Source organism: Cupressus sempervirens, chromosome 10, assembly GCF_028749045.1.
Source record: "Cupressus sempervirens isolate cs-2001-9-10 chromosome 10, ASM2874904v1, whole genome shotgun sequence".
In the NCBI taxonomy this organism is placed as follows: Eukaryota; Viridiplantae; Streptophyta; class Pinopsida; order Cupressales; family Cupressaceae; genus Cupressus; species Cupressus sempervirens.
In genome coordinates, this window is record NC_143127.1 from 876,856,972 (window position 1) to 876,879,105 (window position 22,134).

The following is a 22,134-nucleotide window of genomic DNA, read 5'->3' on the forward strand; positions in this document are numbered from 1 at the left end:
TAATTAACTATTTGGAATAAAAATATCAAAAATATGCGTCACATCCGGGCATGAGTCTACTTTTCATATCTATACTTATATTAAAAAATTATTATCATTTGATTTTGATTAAGGTGGTCAGACATATGTTCGTAGGGGTCCTTGGACTCCTAGGGACATATTAGAATCATTTGTATGGGTCAAAGGGAGTCAAAGGTTGACCTATGACCACCTTCGACACATTATATGATGACATATGTCCCTAGGGGTCCTAGGACTCCTAGGGACATATTAGAATCCTTCATATGAGTTAAACGGGGTCATAGGTTGACCTACGACCCCCTTTGACTCATTAAATGAAAACATATGTTCCTAAGGTTCCTAGGACCCCTAGGGACATATTAAAATCATTCTTATGGGTCAAAGGGGGTCATAGGGTGACCTATGAACCCCTTTGAACCATTACATGATGACATATGTCCCTAGGGGTCTTAGGACCCCTATGGACATATTAGAATGCTTCATATGGGTCAAAGGGGGTCATAGGTTGACCTATGACCTCCTTCGACCCACTAAATGATGACATATGTCCCTATCCTAGGACCTCTAGGGACATATTAGAATCATTTTTATGGGTCAAAAGGGGTCATAGATTGACCTATGACCTCTTTCGACCAATTACATGACGACATATGTGGCTAGGGGTCCTAGGACCCCTAGGGAGATATTAGAATCAATCTTATGGGTCAAAGGGGGTCATAGGGTGACATATGAACCCCTTCAACCCATTAAATGATGACATATATCCCTAGGGGTCCTAGGACCGCTAGGGACATATTAGAATCATTCATATGGGTCAAAGGGGGTCATAGGTTTGCCTGTGGCCCCCTTCAACCCATTAAATAATGACATGTATCCCTATGCGTCCTACGACCCCTAGGGGCATGTTAGAATCATTCTTATGGGTCAAATTGGCTCATAGGTTGACCTATGATCCCATTCGACTAATTACATGTTGTCAAATGTCCCTAGGGGCCCTAGGACACCTAAAGTCATATTAGAATCATTCTTATGGGTCAAAAGGGGTTATAGCGTGACCTATGAGCCCCTTTGACCCATTAAATGATGACATATGTCCCTAGGGGTCCTAGGACCCCTAGGGACTTATTAGAATCATTCATATGAATCAAAGGTGGTCATAGGTTGACTATGACAACTTTTGACCCATTAAATTATGACATATATCCCTAGGAGACCTAGGACCCCTAGGGATATATTAGAATTATTCTTATGGGTCAAAGGGGGTCATAGGTTGACTTATGACCCTCTTTGACAAATTACATGATGATGTATGTCCCTATGGCTCATAGGACACCTAGGGACATATTAGAATTGATGTTATGGCTCAACGGGGGTTATAGGGTGACCTATGACCCACTTTGAATGATTAAATGATGATATATTTTCCTAGGGGTCTTAGCCTCTAACCGCATTCGAACCATTACATGATGACATATGTCCCCAAGGGTCCTCGGATCCCTAGGGACCTATTAGCATTATTCATATAGGTCAAAGGGGATTATAGGTTGACCTATGACCTATGACCTCGTTCGATCCATTACATGATTACATATGACCCCAGTGGTCCTAAGAGCACTAGGGACATATAAGAATAATTCATATGGGTCAAAGGGGGTCATAGGTTGACCAATTCCCCCTTTGACCCATTTAATGAAAACATATTTCTCTACGGGTCCTAAGACCCCTACGGACATATTAGAATCATTCTTTTGGGTCAAAAGGGGTCATAGGTTGACTTATGACACCCTTCAACCCATTAAATCATGATATATGTACCTAGGGGTCCTAGGACCCCTAAAGACATATTAGAATCATTCTTATGGGTCAAAGGGGGTCATAGGTTTACCTATGACCCTCTTTGACCTATTACATGTTTACATATGTCCCTAGGGGTCTTACGATTCCTAGGGACAGATTTCGTGATGTAATAGGTCGAAGGGGGTCATAGGTTGACCTATGACCTCCTTTAACCAATAAGAATAATTCTAATATGTCCTTAGGGGTCCTATGATCCCTAGGGACATATGTCGTCATGTAATGGGTCGAAGGGTATCATAGGTCACCCTATGACCCCCTTGACCTATAAGAATGACTCTAATATGTCCCTAGGGGTCCTAGGATCCCTAGGGACATATGTCATCATGTAAAGGGTCAAAGGTGGTCATAGGTTTACCTGTGACCCCCTTTGACCCATAAGAATGATTCTAATATGTCTCTAAGGATCTTAGGACCCTTTTTGACATATGTCATCATGTAATGGGTCGAAGGGGGTCATAGGTCAACATATGACCCCCTTTAACCCATAAGAAGCATATGTCATAATGTAATCAGTCAAAAGGGGTCATAGGTCAATGTATGACCCCCTTAGACCCATAAGGATGATTCTAATATGTCACTAGTGTTCCAAGGACCCCTAGTGACATATGTCATCATGTAATGGGTTGAAAGGGGATATAGATCAATGTATGACCCCTTTTGATCCATAAGAAGCATATGCCATCATGTAATAGGTCAAAGGGGGTCATAGGTCAACATATGACCCCCTTAGACACATAAGGATAATTCTAATATGTCCCTAGTGTTCCAAAGACCCCTAGTGACATATGTCATCATGTAATGGGTCAAAGCGGGTCATAGGTCAACCTATGACCACCTTTGACCCAAAAAAATGACTAATATTTTTCTACGGGTCTTAAGACCCCTAGCGAAATATATCTTCATGCAATATGTCAAAGGGGTCATAGGTTGACCTATGAAACCCTTTGACCCATTACGTCACGACATATGTCCCTAGGGCTCATAAGAACAAATGTCATCATGTAATGGGTCAAAGGGGGTCATATGTCAACTTATGACCCCCTTTGACTTATATGAACAATTCTTATATGTCCCTAGGGTTCCTTGGACCCTTAGGGACATATGTAATCATTTAATGGGTCAAAGGAGATCATAGACCAACCTATGACTCTCATTCGACCCATATGAATGATTCTAAGATGTCGCTTGGGGTCCTAGGATGCCTAGAAACATATGTTATTATGTAATGTGTCAAAGGGGTGTCATAGGTCAACCTATGAACCCTTTTAAACCATAAGAATAATTCTCATATGTCCCTAGGGGTCCTAGGGACATATGTCATCATGTAATGGGTCAAAGGGGGTCATAGGTCAACCTATGACCTTGTTCGACTAGTATGAAAAATTTTAATATGTCCCTAAGGGTCGTAGGAGCCCTAGGAACGTATGTCCCGGACATGTCATCATTTAATGGGTCAAAGAGGGTCATAGGTCAACCTATGAGCCCCTTTGACCCATATGAACAATTCTAATATGTCATTACAGGCCCTAGGACCCCTAGGGACATATGTTGACATTTAATGGGTTAAAGGGGGTCATAGGTCAACTTATGAGCCCATTTGATCGATATGAACAATTCTAATATCTCCTTAGGTATTTAATGACCCATAGGGACATTTTTCATCATGTAATAGGTCAAAGGGGGCCATAGGTTGACCTTTGACCTCCATTGACCCATAAGAATGATTCTAATATGTCCTTAGTAGTCCTAGGACTCTTTTAGACATATGTTGTCATGTAAGGGGTCAAAGGGGGTTATAGGTCAACCTATGACACCCTTTGAACCATAAGAAGCATTCAAATATTTCCCTAGGGGTTCTAGGACCCCTAGGGACATATTTCATCATGTAATGGGTCAATACACATAAGAATGATTTTAATATGTCCCTATGGTTTTGAGGACCACTAGGGACATATGTCATCATGTAATGGATTGAAGCAGGTCATAGGTCAACCTATGACCCCCTTTGACCCATAAGAACGACTCTAATATTTCTCTAGGGGTCTTAGGGGCATATGTCCTTATGTAATGGGTCAAAGGGGATCATAGGTCAACCTATGACCCCTTTGACCCATATGAATAATTCTAATATGTCCCTAGGGTTCCTAGGACCCCTAAAGACATATGTCATCATTGAATGGGAATAAGGAGGTCATAAGTCAACCTATGATGCCCTTTAACCCATATGAACAATTCTAATATGTCCCTAGGGGTCCTACCCCTAGGGCATATGTCATCATTTAATGGGTCAAAGGGGGTCATAGGTCACCCTATGACCTCCTTTGACCGATATTAACGATTCTAATATGTCCCTAGGGGTCCAAGGACCCTTAGGGACATATGTCATCATGTAATGTGTCGAAGGGGGTCATAAGTAAACCTATGACCCCCTTCAACCCATAAGAACAATTATAATATGTCCCTAAGGGTCCTAGGATCCCTAGGAACATATGTTGTTATGTAATGAGTCAAAGGGGATTATAAGTCAACCTATGACCCCCTTCGACCCATATGAATAATTCTAATATGTCCCTAGGGGTGCTAGGACCCCTAAGGACATATGTAGTCATGTAATGGGTCGAAGAGGGTCATATGCCAACCTATAACACCCTTTGACCCATATGAATGATTCTAATATGTCATAAGGGGTCCTAGGACCCCTAGGAACATATATTATAATTTAATGGGTCCAAGGGGGTCATATGTCAACCAACGACCCCCTTTGACCCATAAGAACGATTCTAATATGTCCCTAGGCGTCTTAGACCTCTAGGGACTTGTGTCATCATTTAATGGGTTGAAGGGGATCATAGGTCAACCTATAACCCCCTTTGACCGATAAGAATGATTCTAATATGTCGCTAGGGGTCCTAGGGTCATATGTTGTCATGTAATGGGTCAAAGGGTGTCATAGGTCACCCTATCATGCCCTTTGACCCATAAGAATGATTCTAATATGCCCCCTAGGGGTCTTAGGATCCCTAGGGACATATGTCATCATGTAAAGGGTCAAAGCAGGTCATAGATCAACCTATGACCCCTTTTGACTCATATATATTAATAATACATATATATATATATATATATATATATATATATATATATATATATATATATATATATATATATATATATATATATATATATATATATATATATATATATATATAATGTTATTATATTTAATACAAATATTATGTTATTATATATATTAATAACATATATATTACGTTATCATATTTAATAAAAGTATTATGTTATTATATTTAGTAAAAGTAATAATAATATAAATTATATTTATAGATTATAATAAGAATAACATAATATATTATTATATTTTAATATATTATATGTTATATCTTTACATTACGTTATTATATATATATATATATTCTAATACATATTTACATAGTAATATAACAAAAGTTATTTATAAATCATAAGCTATATCTCTTAAATCCTGTTTTCCCTCCAAAATGGGTTGGGATTTCAAATTTCTCACCAAAATTCACTAAGCCATATCGGATATCCAATTTCTAATGGGATATCGAATTTGAAATCGAATATCCGATTTGAGATCAGATATCTGATGAGGCTTTATATTTACCAAGCCTACTCGGTTAAACCAAAAGACGTGTTTGAAGAGGGTTTTAGTGTTACTCAGACTTCGGATAGCTATCTGACAATGTTATTTTGATCAGAATTGAATGAAACGAAAAGGGTTTTCTAAGATTGCTCTTGAGATTCCATCAATATAATTTCTGTCAAGTTCTGAGTTTGATAAGTATTTTTAGTTAATTATCAATGAAGATTATTGTAAAGTGTTGATTGACATACTGATTAAAAAATAGCTATAACTTTCAAATGGTATAACATTTTTAAAATGTTAAAGTTGTGTCACATTCTATGCTTCACCTAGTATAAGAAAAAATTAAATTAAATTAAATTTGGTAAAATTTTCTATGAGTTAAGGTCGTTAGACACGGGACCTTTTTTTTTGTGAAAAAGTTTTGTTAGAAAATTCATATTTAATTATTTGTTTGGAATAAAAATACCAAAAAATATGCATCACATCCAGGCATGAGTCTACTTTTCATATCTATACTTATATTAAAAAAATATTATCATACTATTTTGATTAAGGTGGTCAGACATACACCTACTTTTTATTTTCACACATGAAATTTTCATAGTACTGTATTAAAATTCAAACTTTTGACCAATCAATTATTTTTTCTCCTGATAAGGCCTAGTAGTTTAGAAACTAAATTCAATTTCCTACAAATTATTTTCTTACAACTTTTTGATATAAAGTTCATAACCACTTTAAAATTATGTGTCAAGTTGACATAAATCTGATTTGTTGATTTTTCACTGCCACTTAAGGCCATAGTTTGGTACGCCATGATCCTGCACATACCAAACATAATAGTAAAACGGTAGTTTAAAAATTTGTTACTTCTCTCTTTATAAAATAACCCTAGATTTTCCCATTGAATACAAAAAATCGTGCCACACAAGAAAAATTAAGGCTAAATTTGTTTGATTGGAAGATGTAAAGGTTCTAACGAATTTATCTTTGTCTTTTCACTGTTTCCATTGGCTCAATGGTTACTTCATTAGTTACTAGTTTATTTCCCATTTTCACCATCGTTCGAAAAAAAAAGAATGGAGTACTTCCTAGGGAAAAATACGCTTAACTCAATTCTAATTGAAAAAACCCTATCAATTCACTGATTTTTTTCTATTTCCTTGCCCTAAACAATCTGCAATCAATTCACATACTTACCATGCTTGCAGGGATTATTTTTTAGCAAATGGGAAAAATGGCCTTCGAGGGTAGAAAACCCACAATGGAGAAATTGATTTTCAATTCTCTACCTCTGTCTTTCTTTTTTTTCTTTGCCTTGACCCCTTTTATATAAAGCCTTCGAAAAACATAAAAGTAACTTCGCCAATGAAGAGTGGGACCCACTACGTCATTTTATTCTTCTATTTAGGCCTTTACGAAAAACTTACTTCTTGGTTTGAAGCCTGCCAAAGGAGAAACTACTTCTGAGTTTTCTGCCAATGCCCATCGTTTTACTTCCTCTGCCCTATCCACTTTAATTTAAGCCTTTGAAAAAAAAGAAAAAACAAAACTGACTTCACAAGTGAGGGGTGGGGTCCACTGGCGCTCCTTATTCCTTTACATACTCCTTTTCGAAAAATTGATTTCTGACTTCGGAACCTGCCCCGGAGAAGTTCTTTCCTGATTTTTCGCCGATCACTATTTTTGTTATTTTTTGGAGTTTAAAATGATTCTCGCTATGAAATCATGACATCATTTGAATGATCTTTTTATAACATGATTCATTTTATATCGATGAGCTTACAAATATCATTTGCCAGCATTTGCGAAAATTCACCTTCGGCGTGGGAAAACTTGTCGATGAGAAGCCAGAACTTGATTTTTTGCCAATTCAATTTTCTCTATCTCCAAATCAAATAGGGTACAAGAGAATCAAATGATGTAGCACAATTCAAGAATCTCCATCGAGTAGGGCTCTAAATTACCCATAAGACTCATGACAATCAAGAAATACCCACCCGAGCTATATGTGACACAGGAGAAGGGAAAATATGAAAACTTGATGGAGAAACTCAACTTCTAAATAGGAAGGACATATGACTAGACTTTGATAAAACATGACCTTAGCTGAATTTCCACTTTGCAAAATTTTTATATGGTGAAAAGTGGGGCAACAAGGTTTTTCTCTTGAAACTTGACTTGGTCATCTTTCCTAGTTGACAGTGTTTGTATATTGTAGTGTTAGGCTTCTTCAGTTTAGGTAAAACTTTGACTTTCTTCTTTTTGTTGATGTTAATCAAACTATCAAAGTTGATAAGACATAGCCTTTTATTCCATAGCCACACATCATCAAATCTTACAATGAGGTAGGCAACATCCTCCATATCTAGGTAAAATAGATTACTCCTAGTTTGGTTTCCTTTTCCTATTAGATTTCCATCAGTGTCATAGATTTTGGTAGTTTTGTTTCCAAATTATACTTTGAATCCTACATTGCCTAACCATGACACACTCAGTAGATTATAGTTCAATCCTTCAACATAATATGCATTATCACATGAAATTTTCTCTGTAAGCTTAATGGAACTTGTTGGGATGAAAAATTGCATGGTTCATTTTTAGTTCAATTTCAATTTTTGAGTCAAACCAAGCCCTATGAATGCCCATAATTGCATATGTAGCTGGCTGTTCTTGTGAGGCGCCTAGGGTGTTTAATGTTTCGAACACCTTTCATTCGGTGCATCTGAGTGTTCCATGAAGTTAAATTGAGATTCTGAGCTATTTGGCAAAACCTTGTTTTGAGTTGCTTCCCTATGTTCTATACTGAAAATGCCCCATGTTGTCCATTTGCAAGCCTTTGAATTTTTTATGAAAACACTACGTTTCCTTGCATTCATAAATGGTCAGGCGCGAAATGTTTGAAATATTAAATCTGGTAAATATTCTATTCCCTTTATATTTTTTGTGCCCCAAGTTTTGATAAGTCACCAAAAATCGCTATGTTGCTATCGAAGAATTGATGTCTCTCATTGTTAGCGACATAGCACCCAAATGGAAAGTAGTACTACATCAACCTTTCAGAGCAAGTGGGTCCCAGAAAGTACTCCATCAGATATCAATTATAAAGCTTTGGAACACGCTGGCATCTAATGGGCTACACATGTACACTGGGAAAAGCAAAGACAATGAGATTCGCTATGTCACTATCGGGAACTTGTCCTTCTTGCTGTTAGTGACATAGCACCCAATTGAGAAATAAACAAATGTGGGCCCCAAGCAGCATGTCAAAACCCCATGTCTTTAAAAAATTTTGAATCCAAATACCAGCAGGGCAGGATTTCCTCATGTCATCAATGAATGGACCCACACCCTATTCACAAAATATATAAGAAAATATGACCATCAGATTAATCCTAAATCAATGATAGGTGCTATGTCGCTATGGAAGGTTGTTCAAAAGTTATGATAAGTGACAGAGACAAAGGGCCCACCATGCTTTTCTAAAGTAATGCATCAAATGTCATCTACGTGATCAAAGCAGGATCAATGACGGGTGTTATCTCACTATGGAAAGGTGCTCACTCTTTATGTATAGTGAGATAATGCCTAAGTAACATGTGTCCTCAGAGTTCTATGGGTCCATAAAGAAGCGTCATCAATAAAAGAGTTGTTTACGTGGGAAGTTTTGATTGCATTAGAGGGCCAACTTGTCAAGTGCAACACCTAGTTGTTTTTCTCAGTACCCCACAATCATATTATTTTTAAGATTGACAATGAAGTTTTAAATGCTAAAAGTGGTGGAACTCAGCACATTAATAAGATGTGAAAAGTTTTGCATGTGAAGTTAACAATAGAGTATAATAGGCAAGATTTTCCTAGTCTCACCTTACACGAATAAAGATTTTGAAATTTTTCTGAACAAAGATAATTACTACAAGGATTGAAATAAATCTAGCACAAGTGTAAAGCGATTGGTTCAAAGATAAATTGCAAAATTACAAAGTGCAAAAAACTCCAAGTAAGTTCTCATGTCATAGTTTCTGAAAATTTTTCAGTCTGGTATGGCAAAAATGACTCTAAAGAATTCACTAATCCTTAGATTGTGGATTATTTGGATCCCTAGTGTTTCTTCCTCCCGAATTGATTCAAGTTTGTTTGAAAGGTGGTCTACTGAGAGGAAGTTGTTCCTCTTGTGTGTCAGTATGTGGATTTTTTATCGAGCAAGACTAGTAATCCCAGATGTTTTTATGGGTTGTAACCATGCTACTAAGGTAATGAGTGGAGAAAAGATTAGAATTGATTTTAGAGAAGGTGAAGAAGACTTTATACCCATGGGTTGCATGCGAATAGTCCCTCTAACATTTTGTTAATATATGTCATTTTGTATCAGTGGATGACAAATTTTGGTTGAAAGCCAATTTTGGATGCAGACATGGTTGTCTAGTCAAAAGTTACCCATTTTTTTATATTTGACAGCCACATTGTCTCTCTTCTCAAGGATTGCACACTAAGTAATTTTTTCATTATTTCTGAAGCATGGCATGATCGGTAAAGAGTGGGAAGTAAAGATGAATTTCACAAAGCAGTTATCTTGACAAAACCTATGGGTCGAGGATATAATGCAATCATTAGAATTGATTTTGTTAGGGATGAGCTTAGCAGTTACATGTACGATAGAATCACCATTGGAGCAGAGTCAACAAAAGGAGGAGATAGACAGAGGCCCACAAGAGAATGTGTTATTGGCATATTTTCTTGTTAGTCATTTTCTTTTTGACAGATGTATGCATTTTCTTCTTGTAAGGACATTTGTCATTCACATTTGCCCTTTTCTTGTTGCAACTCACACCTATATAAGTGAGTTTTCAAGGCATATGTGGGGGTCATCAAAATTCTAATTTGTTAAGTAATACTTAGTCTTTTTAGGGTTCCAGTCCTTTGGAGAAAATTGGCACATTACTGTGATACCAAGGTTTTGGATCCAGTTTTTTATGCATTCCCATGACTGTGACCACATTCTTCAACAAATTTCTCTTGTATGCATAGCAATAGGAAAGATAAATATGGATAGTTCAGATCTGTTAGGTTTTTTTGTGTATTCTTTGCATGCATATGAATGTATAATTTCAAGGAAATAATACAAAGAGCAACAAATGATTGAGTTTCAGTTGAATCTTGTCTCCATTCTTAGTGAGTTGTAATGTTTTATGGCCTTGGAACAAAGAGCTTAGGTCATAGTTGCAGTCCCTTAAGGCTGTATGTTGTTTCATTGTATTTGAGAATTCAAGGAATTGTGTAAATGCTTCATAGAAAATAACAGGGTTACAGATTTATTGAGAAGGATATCATGTAAGAATGAGAATTAAATTGAACACAGATGTCTATTTACAAGTTGAATAGATAGATTAGATATCTGAAGATACACACATGTCTTAGATATTCATATGTATGTTTATGATTCATGGATTTGCCCCATGGTTAAGGCACTAATTAGCTATAGGATCATTAGTTTCTTATTGTTCAATATTTGAGGGTTTGTTGAAATCAACATTATTAATCAAAAGATATTTCCATTTTATGTTGAAGGGCATCAAAAGTTAAACCTCACTCAACTTTTTTATGCCATAGGTTTGCATTTAGCTACCATAGATCTATGTCATTTCATGAGTTCTTAAGAGATATAAGGGTTTCATTTGCTTTATATTAGATTTAGTGTATGCTTCGATAACTGGTACCATATAAAGAATCTATAGGTATACCCACCTATGTTTTCCAAAGCCTAAAGTGCAGAAGGAGTGTAGCCTTATAGTTGGCCTATTGTCAGAAATGGCATGTTGAAAATGGGAGTTAGCTGCCCCTAGACTTTTCAATTTCTTAGTGGGATAATTGAAAACTCTCCAGCATTTTCAAACACCAACATAACCTTTTCCTTTGATTATACATAGAACATCATTTCTAAATCTAACACTATTTCCATCATACTAAGTAAAAGTAACAGACTTACTTTTGTCTCTTGTCATGTGATGTGAGCACCCACTGTCTATGATCCACTTGTCATTCTTGTTTACATAGGTTACTAGTGCTATTGCTTCATCTTCTTCTGAATCATCTTTCATGGCTGATAGACTACCTCATCATCATTTTCATTAGAATCCTCTTCTTCAACAATGTAGGACTTTGTGCCTTTGTATTTATAATCTCTATTATCATCTTCTGTTCTAGTCTTGTGCATTTTTCCTTCTCTATAGTCCTTTTTCTATGGACATCTTGCAACAATATGTCCTACTTCATTGTAATTTAAAAAAATGATAGGAAGGTTACCTTTGAATTTTCCTTTGCCTCTATGAAATCTTCTAGCCAACAACGCTTCCAATTATTCCACATCTTTTTCATCTGTGTTGATGTCATTGGATGCATATTTTATCTTTCTTCCCTTCTTCTTTGGTTTCAATTCTTTCATATCTTTCAACAATAGCTCAGCCTTGAAAGAAAATTAAAGATTCTCAAGTTTGTAGTTATCAAAGTTGGATAACTCAAATGCAATAAGTCTTCCCACTATACATTCAAAAGTTAGGTTGTTTCATGGTACACATCTTAACTCTTGGATGGCTAATACTCTAATAGCATAGATTTTTCTATTAATAGTATCATCATCTAAATGACCACCCAAAATTCTTATTGCACTTACTAATTCCTTTATTCTAGAGGCATACTGAGCAACATTCTCACCTTCCTCCATTCTCATGTCATCAAATTTTCTTCTGAGGCTTTCTTTTTTTGGTCTTTGAAAATTCTAATATTGTCCATAAATATCTGACAAGGCTTTCCACATCTTGAATGCAGAGTTACAATCTTTGATATCATCAAATTCAACATAGTTGAGGGCAAAGGCAATCTCCAACATTGCCTAATTGTGCTCCTTCTTTTTCTTCAAATCTTATGCAGTAGGAGCACCAATTGGATCAATATGTTTTTCTTCAATTGAGCTTTGTGCATGATCACCTATTGATTCAAGATGAATCTTCATTAAACTTTTCCATGTAGTGAAGTTATATTTGTTGAGCTTGGGAAATTCTCTCTTGGATATCTTGATCTTTCTACTTTTGGTACCTTTAAACCAAATCAGCAACCAACTCTGATAGCAAGTGTGGTGGTGAATCAGTTATTCAAGGTCCAAATGTCTTGATAATAACTTTTCTCTAAGTATAGTGAGCCCATTTAAACTAACCATGCATCCAAGATAAACATTCATCTTAGGAAGTGACTAAAAAATAAACATGCAGGAATAAGACATGAAAGATCAACACATAACATAGTGATTTACATGAAAACCCAATTTGGAAAAAACCACCAGTAAAATGGCACTCCTTTCTCACTCTTCTAAAGTGATGCCTTGTGAAAAGCCTAGCCCATTAAAGGCTACAAAACATACTGTTAAATGTGACCTAGTTAAGAGATTTCAACCACCTTATTAGAAGTGAGCCTGGTTAAAGGACTTTAGAACATTCACTTGGAATGCCACCCTATTAAAGGATTTATAGCATGGTTGTTAAACCAACCTAAGTTCATAGGATTTATCCCTAATTGATATAATTGCTAGAGAGTAAAATTAAGAGCTTTTGATCTGATACAACTCACAACATAACTCCCAAATTTTAGATCTCAATTTAGTTCTCCAATTTTGCCTAGCTTTTAGTCTCTACAACTCTAACAGCTTATCCTCCTTTCAAGCTTTTTCTCCTTGAGTCTCCATGCTCATTGTGCCAATGCAATCACCTCTGTGGTCACCTATCGAAGTAGAGTCTCTGTACTTTATTCCTCTTTCTCAATTCCTTCTCGTCAACACCACATACTCTTTTTTACCAACCTTCTTCTTTTTGACCTATAACTCCTTAAATAGAAGTCTGGAATGCTTTTCCCACTCTATTCTTCTCGCTCCTATTTTAGGGTTCAAATGAATTAGGTAAGATACGACGTATCTACCTGTTATCTTATTTCTTCTAGAGACATCATGTAGAATCCAACTATATTTGCCTAAAAATGGTTCACATAGAATTCTATGTCACCAACGCATCATTCTTATCTTCCAACTAGTTCACAAAATTCAAGGTAACAAACTTGTCATCTTAGATCTAGTGATTCTTTGACTTTTCAAATAATTTAGCAACTCGACACTATTGACTTTTTCATGCTTGGCACATATTGTGTTACTTGGGACCTACTATGGATTCATTGGGCATCAACTAAGTTTTACTAATTCTGAACACCTATTACATTTTGTCTAGCTAGGCACTTGAGCTTTCTCAACACCTTCTATTTCTCTTGGTAGACACTAGCTTTTACATTTCCTCGACACCTACTGATAATCTACTCAGCATGAACTAACTTGCTCGACACCCACTAATGAATTTAGTCAAGCTTTGTAGACAACTTTTTTACAACTTATTCTTCTAGAGTTTCTTAGTGTATGCAAACTCTATACCTACAAATATATGATCAATACATCATTATACCATTGTCTTGACTGATCTTTGTACTTCATTACAAAACCATATCTAAACCTTTCCCTTAGATTCTCTTGTTACATCTTATTAATTAAATCATCTTCATCAATCAACTAAGTGATAGTACTTGGATCCTATAAGAAATTTTCATTTCAACAAATAGTAGGTTTGACATCAATGACAAAACAATGATTGAAAACATTCTTTTTCAACAATCTCCCTTATTCAATAATGATCTTTTCAATTAGATTTCAACATTTTCATGTACCTTGTCACATTATGCATGTTGAATTTATTTAGATTCATATATACATTGTAAATTTGAAGACATGGGATCTATGGATATTCATTACTATTATAAATCCATGTGTGAGGATGCAACTTCAAAGGATGATCTCTAGAAGTCTAATGAAATCAATCTAGTTTAGTACACCAACTCATAGGAATTTATGGAGCCCAAATAGATCAAAATTAGTTGAGCTAGATTCATGAACAAATCTTTTGTATTTTTTCTTGTGGTGTATTTTTAATTATTCTACACGTGTTCTCTTTATCAGGTGTTTATAATAAGAGCTTCCATTGAAACTCAAGGTGCCAAATATATCCTGACTTGAATCTCTTAAATAGTTAGATGAGATTGGAGCTATCTCCTTGACTATTATTACTATTTTTTTATAGAAAAGACTACACTCATGGTTATATAGACTCTGAATCCTTGATTATAGTGTGATCTTGCAATATAAAGTAGATACTTAACTAAGATCAGATGGCTCATCCTTATGCCTTGACACATACCTTAGTCTCTAACTTAGGAGAAAACATGGAAGCACTAAAAAACAATATATGGAAACAACTTGCTCTAGTACCACCTAGCATAGGAGGAAATAGTGAAGCACTAAAAATACTATATGGAGTTAGCTCCTAACTACACAAGACACTACATAATCATCTAAAACCATGCCAATTGGAGAAATGCATTACATAAGGGGGAATCAATAGGAAATTTTTTTTGCAAGTAATGATATAGAATTCAAGAAATAGAGAACATAATAATTCACACTCTTAGGATGAGGATCAAGGATAGGTCCTCAACATGATGACAACTATGCACAGCATGAAGAAAAGTAGAAATATCTGCTTCAAGAACAACAAATTAGTTTAGGAAATCTAAAATGTTTTGTTGATGAAAGATTACCAATGACCCAAGATGCACCTGCATTACACACCTAGGGTTAATAAAGAACAAATGTCCATATAGAGCATGACTAATCTTTTTTCCTCAATCATAGAGATCCAACTCATCTTGTGTAATCCATGAATTGTCTTCAATTGGTATTTTTTTCCCATTGAACTAGGTATTTGATTTATTATTTTCTTCTAGTGCTTTTACTTACTCGTCAATTCAAGATCTTTTCAATGCTATATGTTTTCTTCTTAGGGTAATCCAAGTTACCATTTACTTTTTCATCTTATTCAAAATACTCAAAGATATCTGGAATGTTGAATATAGGTGAAATATCCATGTCATCCATTAATTCAACTTCAAAAGCCTTTCCTCATCTTGTTCAACCTCAAGTTTAGGGCTAGGATTTATTTTTGCCTCTTCATCATCACTAACTTCTTCAAGATGTATGCCTCTTCTTTGTGTTGTCTACATAACTTCAATTCTCACTACAATGTGCCATAACATGTCCATATTATCATTATCACTATTTTTTCTACCATGTCCATATTAGAATTATCACTATTTTTTCATTGGCTGATTTGCAGTAAATGACTTTGGAAAATATGTCTCTAGAGACACCACATAGAAGGGCATATCTTGCCTTCTTATCCAATTCAAATTTTAGTTTTCCATTAGCATTACTGGGAACTATTGCTGCGACAATATATTTTGTTATTACAACATCCTACATTCTTACATCTAAGGAATGTATGAAAGCTTCCATCATAACTCTCTAGAAAACATAATCATTTCCATCAAATGGCGGAGCCCTATTAAGAGAAGCTCCTTTAGATTGAGCCATGACTTCCAATAAATATCCCTGGAACAATCCCAAAAGGAATCTTGTGCTCTGATACCACTTGTTGAAAGTATCAAGGTTCTTAGAAGGGGGGGGTGTGAATCAGAACACAATTAAATTATCTCACAATCTGATTTCAATAACTCTAATTCACAATTTATAGTAGTGTAGAAATCAAACTATACTAAAATGTAAACATACAAAATAATATCAACTCATTGAAAGAAGAGACACCAATTTTGTGTGGAGTGGAAAGCCCTAAAAAATCAACATAGCTTCGTCATAGGGAGAAAAACCACTCCACTCCATGTATTCTTTATTGAATTTCAACTCTTTTATAATCATCAGCTTCTACTACTCAGGGTATTTTAACCCTTTTATCAATGCTATAATTACAACCTTATACACACACATATAAATGTGTATGTATGACATTTACAAATGCATACAAGTTTATAATAAGACTTTTAGTCTTTACAACCTATTTTGAAATATATGTCTTTTTTTCTTTTTCAACTGACCCATTAATTTAAAAATGATCTCTATATTTATAGAGAAGAATTTTGAAATTGTTCAGTTATATGGAATCAACTGAACTAGATAGGGTTGTTGAGAAACCCTCTTAAAATTTGTTTGAAAAACCAACTTATAATTAGTTACAACTCGAATTTCTCTTCCCTTTATAAAAATGTCAGTCATGTCTTCCTTTTTTTAACCAAAACTATACATATAGAATTCTAGATTTAATAAAAATTGTAGCCTTCAAGAGCATTCTTAGTAACTTTCAAATCCTGTTTTGGAATATCAGAGCAATTTGACTTAATAATTCTTCACTTTTAGAAATAGTTTTGAAGAATTCCTTAAAACATTTAAAGAAAAAAATGCCCTAACATTATTGCAATTTGAATCATAGCTGAACCAGATAGCGGTAAGAAAATATCATAGTTGAACCAGACAACGGTAATAAAATATCATAGCTAAACTAGACAGCGGTAAGCAAATATCATAGCTTCATTTTGATTCACAAAACTGTCATCTTCAAGAATTTCTTTTTCACGAAGAATATAATGAGACTTTCCTTATTTTGAAACCCTTACTTTTAAAAAAAATTCTTGATAGTGACGATTTTGCCATCTTTCAAGACTGCACAAATTCCTTTATGACCCAGTCCCATTTTCAAAAATTCTTTGAAAATCTTTGAAATGACTTGAGATCGACTGTGATTTAATTTCTCAAAACTTTCTCAAAGACAAAAATAAATGAATCAGAGATATCTACCTTTGTATCCCTTTTAAGAAATAAGTATACTTTAACATACCTGAAGATGCTTGATTTATTGCCTTCATCATTTCGAAACATTTCTTGCTTGAACATACTTGTTTCTTCTTTTCAAATGAACCCATTGTTCATCTCTTTTCACATAGTCAGTAAAAATTATTGCCTCCTCGAACAGATTTCCATATACACCAAATGATCAAAATAGATTATGCATCTTCAAATAGATTTCCATACACATAAAATGATCAGGGATAAATTATCATCGAACTTGTAGAAGAATGAAAACAAAGTTCTTATTGTTTAAGAAAACAACCCAAAACCTTAAGTGTTCTAAAATTTAGTTTGAAATCTGCCACACAATATAGACATTTGGCAAAAACTCTTAAACCTTGCAGTCCTTCTTTAAATGACCGTGTACTGCCAGTGACAGTGTTAATTTTGCAAGAGCCGCATTACCATCTTTTCTGCCATGTTACGATTGTACTGTCGAAAATATTTCTATTTAAAAATTGCCTTTTCTAATATGTGAAATTTACACAAAACACAATGTATATGTCAATGACAATTTCCTTTGCCACCTTTTAGTCATGCATTTTGCCATATTTCGAAAAGGGCATCATGGTCAACAATCTCCCCCATTTTTTATGCAAAATTTTTTACTATCTCATTTAAATAAGGTGAAAAAAAAAATCAACTTATACATACAAGATATTATCTCATATATCCAAGGTGACTTTAAAATTTTCAACTCATATATATAAGATATGAATAGAAAGAAAATGCTGATATACCACATAATGCTGATATGAAAACATCAGACAAAAACTAAACCAACTGACCTGAATCAATCAAAAAGTGATAAACTAGTTTGTGAAAAGAAACCTATGAACCAACATAAATTAATCTATGAACCAACCAATCTGTGAAGTGATAAATCAGTCTGTGAAAATAAATTGTGAAAAGAAACCTGTGAAACAACTGAAACCAATCTAAAATGTTGATTACTCCCCCAAAATTTTTGCATTAAAAATTTGACCATCTACTTTTCATGATTTCTTTGTGTCAAAGGAGTATAATCCCAACATAGAATGATTATGATGAAGAGTTTTTATGCTAGGATTGATTGAGAGAAAACTCCCTATCGTGTTCTCAACTATTCAAACAGTTCTCTTGGTAGTGCCTTTGTAAAAATATCAGCCACCTGTCCTTGAGAAGGCACATAAACCAATTTGAATTCATTATTTTGAACTTTAGCTCTCAAGAAATGAAGTTTGATGGCTATGTGTTTTGTGTGTGAGTGCATAACAGGATTTTTGATTAATTTAATAGCACTCATGTTATCACACATTATTGAAATAGGTTTTAAAACCTAAATGTGTAAATTAGATAACTAATAATCCATCCAAATTAATTGAGTATAGCATGTTGTAGCTGCAACATATTAAGATTCACAAGTCGATAGAGTTAGACAATCATGTTTCTTACTATGCCAAGCAACCAGACAGTCACCAAGAAAGAAAGTTGCACCACCGGTGCTCTTTTTATCATCAGATCCACCCCAATTTGCATCAATATAACCAACAGGAGTAAAATTGTTGCTGTGAGGATACCATAAACCATAATCAAGAGTGACTTGAATGTATTTTAGTATTTTATGCACTACGTTAAGATGCGATTGTTTTGGATCAGATTGAAATCTTGACACCATACATACATCTTGCATTATATCAGGTCTAGATGCAATTAGATATAGAAAACATCCAATCATAGATCTGCAAAGAGTTTGATTAACAGAAGGTGAATCATCATTCTTCATTAGTTTACAACCAGTTTCTATAGGAGTGCTAACTGGTTTGCATTCAGACATATTAAATTTTCTCAACATTTCTTTGGCATATTTAGTTTGAGATAGAAATAATCCATGTTCAAGTTGTAAAATTTGTAAACCAAGAAAAAATGTAAGTACACCTAACATTGACATCTCAAACTCTAATTCCATGATTTTTGAAAAATATTTTGTTGAATCATCATTAGTAGACCCAAAAATGATGTCATCCACATAGATTTCTATAGCCAAAATGTCATTATTTATAACTTTGATATACAAAGTGTTGTCTACCTTTCCACGAGAAAAACCATTTGAAATTAAATGTTTATCCAACTTGGAGTACCAAGCCCTAGGAGCCTATTTTAAGCCATACAAAGCCTTTTTTAGTCGGTAAACATAATCAGGTTGGTCAGAAGATTCAAAGCCTTCTGGTTGTTCCATATATACCTCCTCTTCAAGATACCCATTTAAGAATGCAGTTTTAACATCCATCTGGTAAACAATGAATTTCTTACGACTGGCATAAGCAAGAAAGATTCTAATTGATTTCATTCTTGCAACTAGAACAAAGGTTTCAATGAAATAAATCCCTTCTTGTTGAGCATAGCCTTTACAAACAAATCTAGCTTTATTTTTGACCACTTTACCTTCTTCATTCAGTTTATTATGACATATCCACTTTCCACCTATGGCATTTTTTTCACTAGGTCTGGGAACAAGTTCCCAAGTCTTATTTTTCTCTATTTGATTTATCTCTTCTTGCATAGCATTTTGCCAACAAGAATCTAATAAGGCTTTAGTAACATTCTTTGGTTCAAAGTCAGTTATTAAGCAAAAATGTTTAGCAATATTTGCCTATTCACCTATTTTGGCTTTTCTTTTGGTTAGAATTCCTTTCTCTACATCTCCAATTACTTGAGACTCAGGATGTCTCCTAGCTATTATTCTGGATGAGGTTTTTATTTTTGAACTATTACTAGTTATTTTAGGACTTGAGCAATTTTCTGATTCAGTTTCATCAACCACTTGATTTTCATCAGTAAGTTCATGTTTATCATTTTCAGTATGTTCATCATGTACCGTTTCTGATCTCTGAAAAGATGAATCTTCACGATCTTCTTGACCATTACAGCAAACACAAGTTTCATCAAATATGGCATTTATAGCTTCTATAACTTTTTTTAGCCTTTTATTATAGCGTTTATAAGCTTTGCTATGCGTGGAATACCCAAGAAAGATCCCTTCATCAGATCTTGAGTTAAAGTTTTCTAGAAAATCATCATTCTTTCTGATAAAACACTTGCAGCCAAAAATCTTAAAATTCTTGACATTAGCTATTTTTCCATTCCATAATTCATATGGAGAGTAGGCAATTCTAACTCTGATTTAAGCTCTATTGAGAATGTAAACAGCTGTATGAACAGCTTCTTTCCAAAATTTATCAGGCAGTTTAGCTTTGTTTAACATGGTTCTAGCCATTTCTTTTACAGTTCTATTCTTTCTTTCAACATCACCATTTTGTTGTGGTGTCCTAGCAGTAGAGTATTGTCTTTTTATTCCATGCTTCTCACAATACGCAATGAGTTCTCCTCCCCTATGTGATCTCAAATATTTTAGTTTTAAATCAATTTCTCTTCCTACCATTTTCCTGAAAATTTTGAAGCGTTCAAAAGCCTTTGATTTGTGTTTCAAAAAAGTTACCCAAACCATTCTTGAATAATCATCTATAAATAACATGAAATATTTTTCAGCATTTAGTGAGGCTATTTTAGTTTGACCACACAAATCAGTATGCACTAATTCAAGTGGTCTATTTGACAAGTATTTTTTCAATTTAAAAGAATCTCTTGTTTGTTTTCCTTTAACACACTCTTCACAAATATTTTCTGGTTTGGTAATCTATGGTAGACCTCTAACCTTTTTATTCTTGCTAATTCTAGCAAGATTATCAAAATTTAAATGTCCCAGTCTTTTGTACCATAGTCAATTTTCTTCTACTTGACTCATTAGACAAGTATTAACTAATGAACTTTCTTGGATGGTTGAATCTATTAGGTTATAGAGATTATCATTTGTTCTCAACCTACTGGCAATGACTTTATTCTTTCCATTTTATATATAACAACCTTTTGCATCAAAAGAAATAGAATATCCACTATCATAGATCTAACTTACACTTAGCAAGTTATGTTTTAAACCTTCAACAAAGTGCACATCTTGAATTGGTGTGTCTTCATTCAGAATTATTGAGCCTTTTCTAGTAATGTGAGCTCCTGAGTTATGACCAAATCGAAAAAACCCTCCATCAAAATTTTCTAGGGTTTTAAATTTGTTTTTACACCAAGTCATATGGTGTGACCAGCCACTATCCAATACCCATGTTGTAGGTTTTTGAGCGAATAGAGCTGTTTTAACAATTAAAGACTTTTCTATTGTCCTTACTTGCTTCCAGACTTGTTTTGGTCTCATATTCAATTTACATTGATTTGCATAATGACCATAATGAAAGAATTTAAAGCATCTAACCACTTTTCTTTTTCTTTGATTTATGCTATTTTCACAAAAGATAGCCTTGTGCCCAAAAATATTACACTTAAAAATATAACCATTGAATAAGAACTTTGTTTTCTGGCTGGTGGATTCTTCTGATGAACTCTACAAGACTTTTAATTTTTTATCTTTTTCCTCAAGCAAGAGGTTTTGATTTTCTATAATCAAATTTGCTTCCTTTAACTCTTCTTGAATTTTTTGAATTTCAATTTCTTGATTAGAAATCAACTTCTTTAGTCTTTCAATTTCTTACAATGATTTTAGAAGTTCTTCTTCTAGATCTACTTCTACATATGAATAAGATGATGATTCAAATTCACTGGGTTCATGTTTAGGGGTATGGACTATTTCAACCATGAATAGTCTTTCCCCTTCTTCATTAGCATCACTAGAATCTTCATTTGAGTCTTCTTTAGAAAGAAGACTTTTCTTCTTATAATCGTTGAATCTTTTATTCTAATT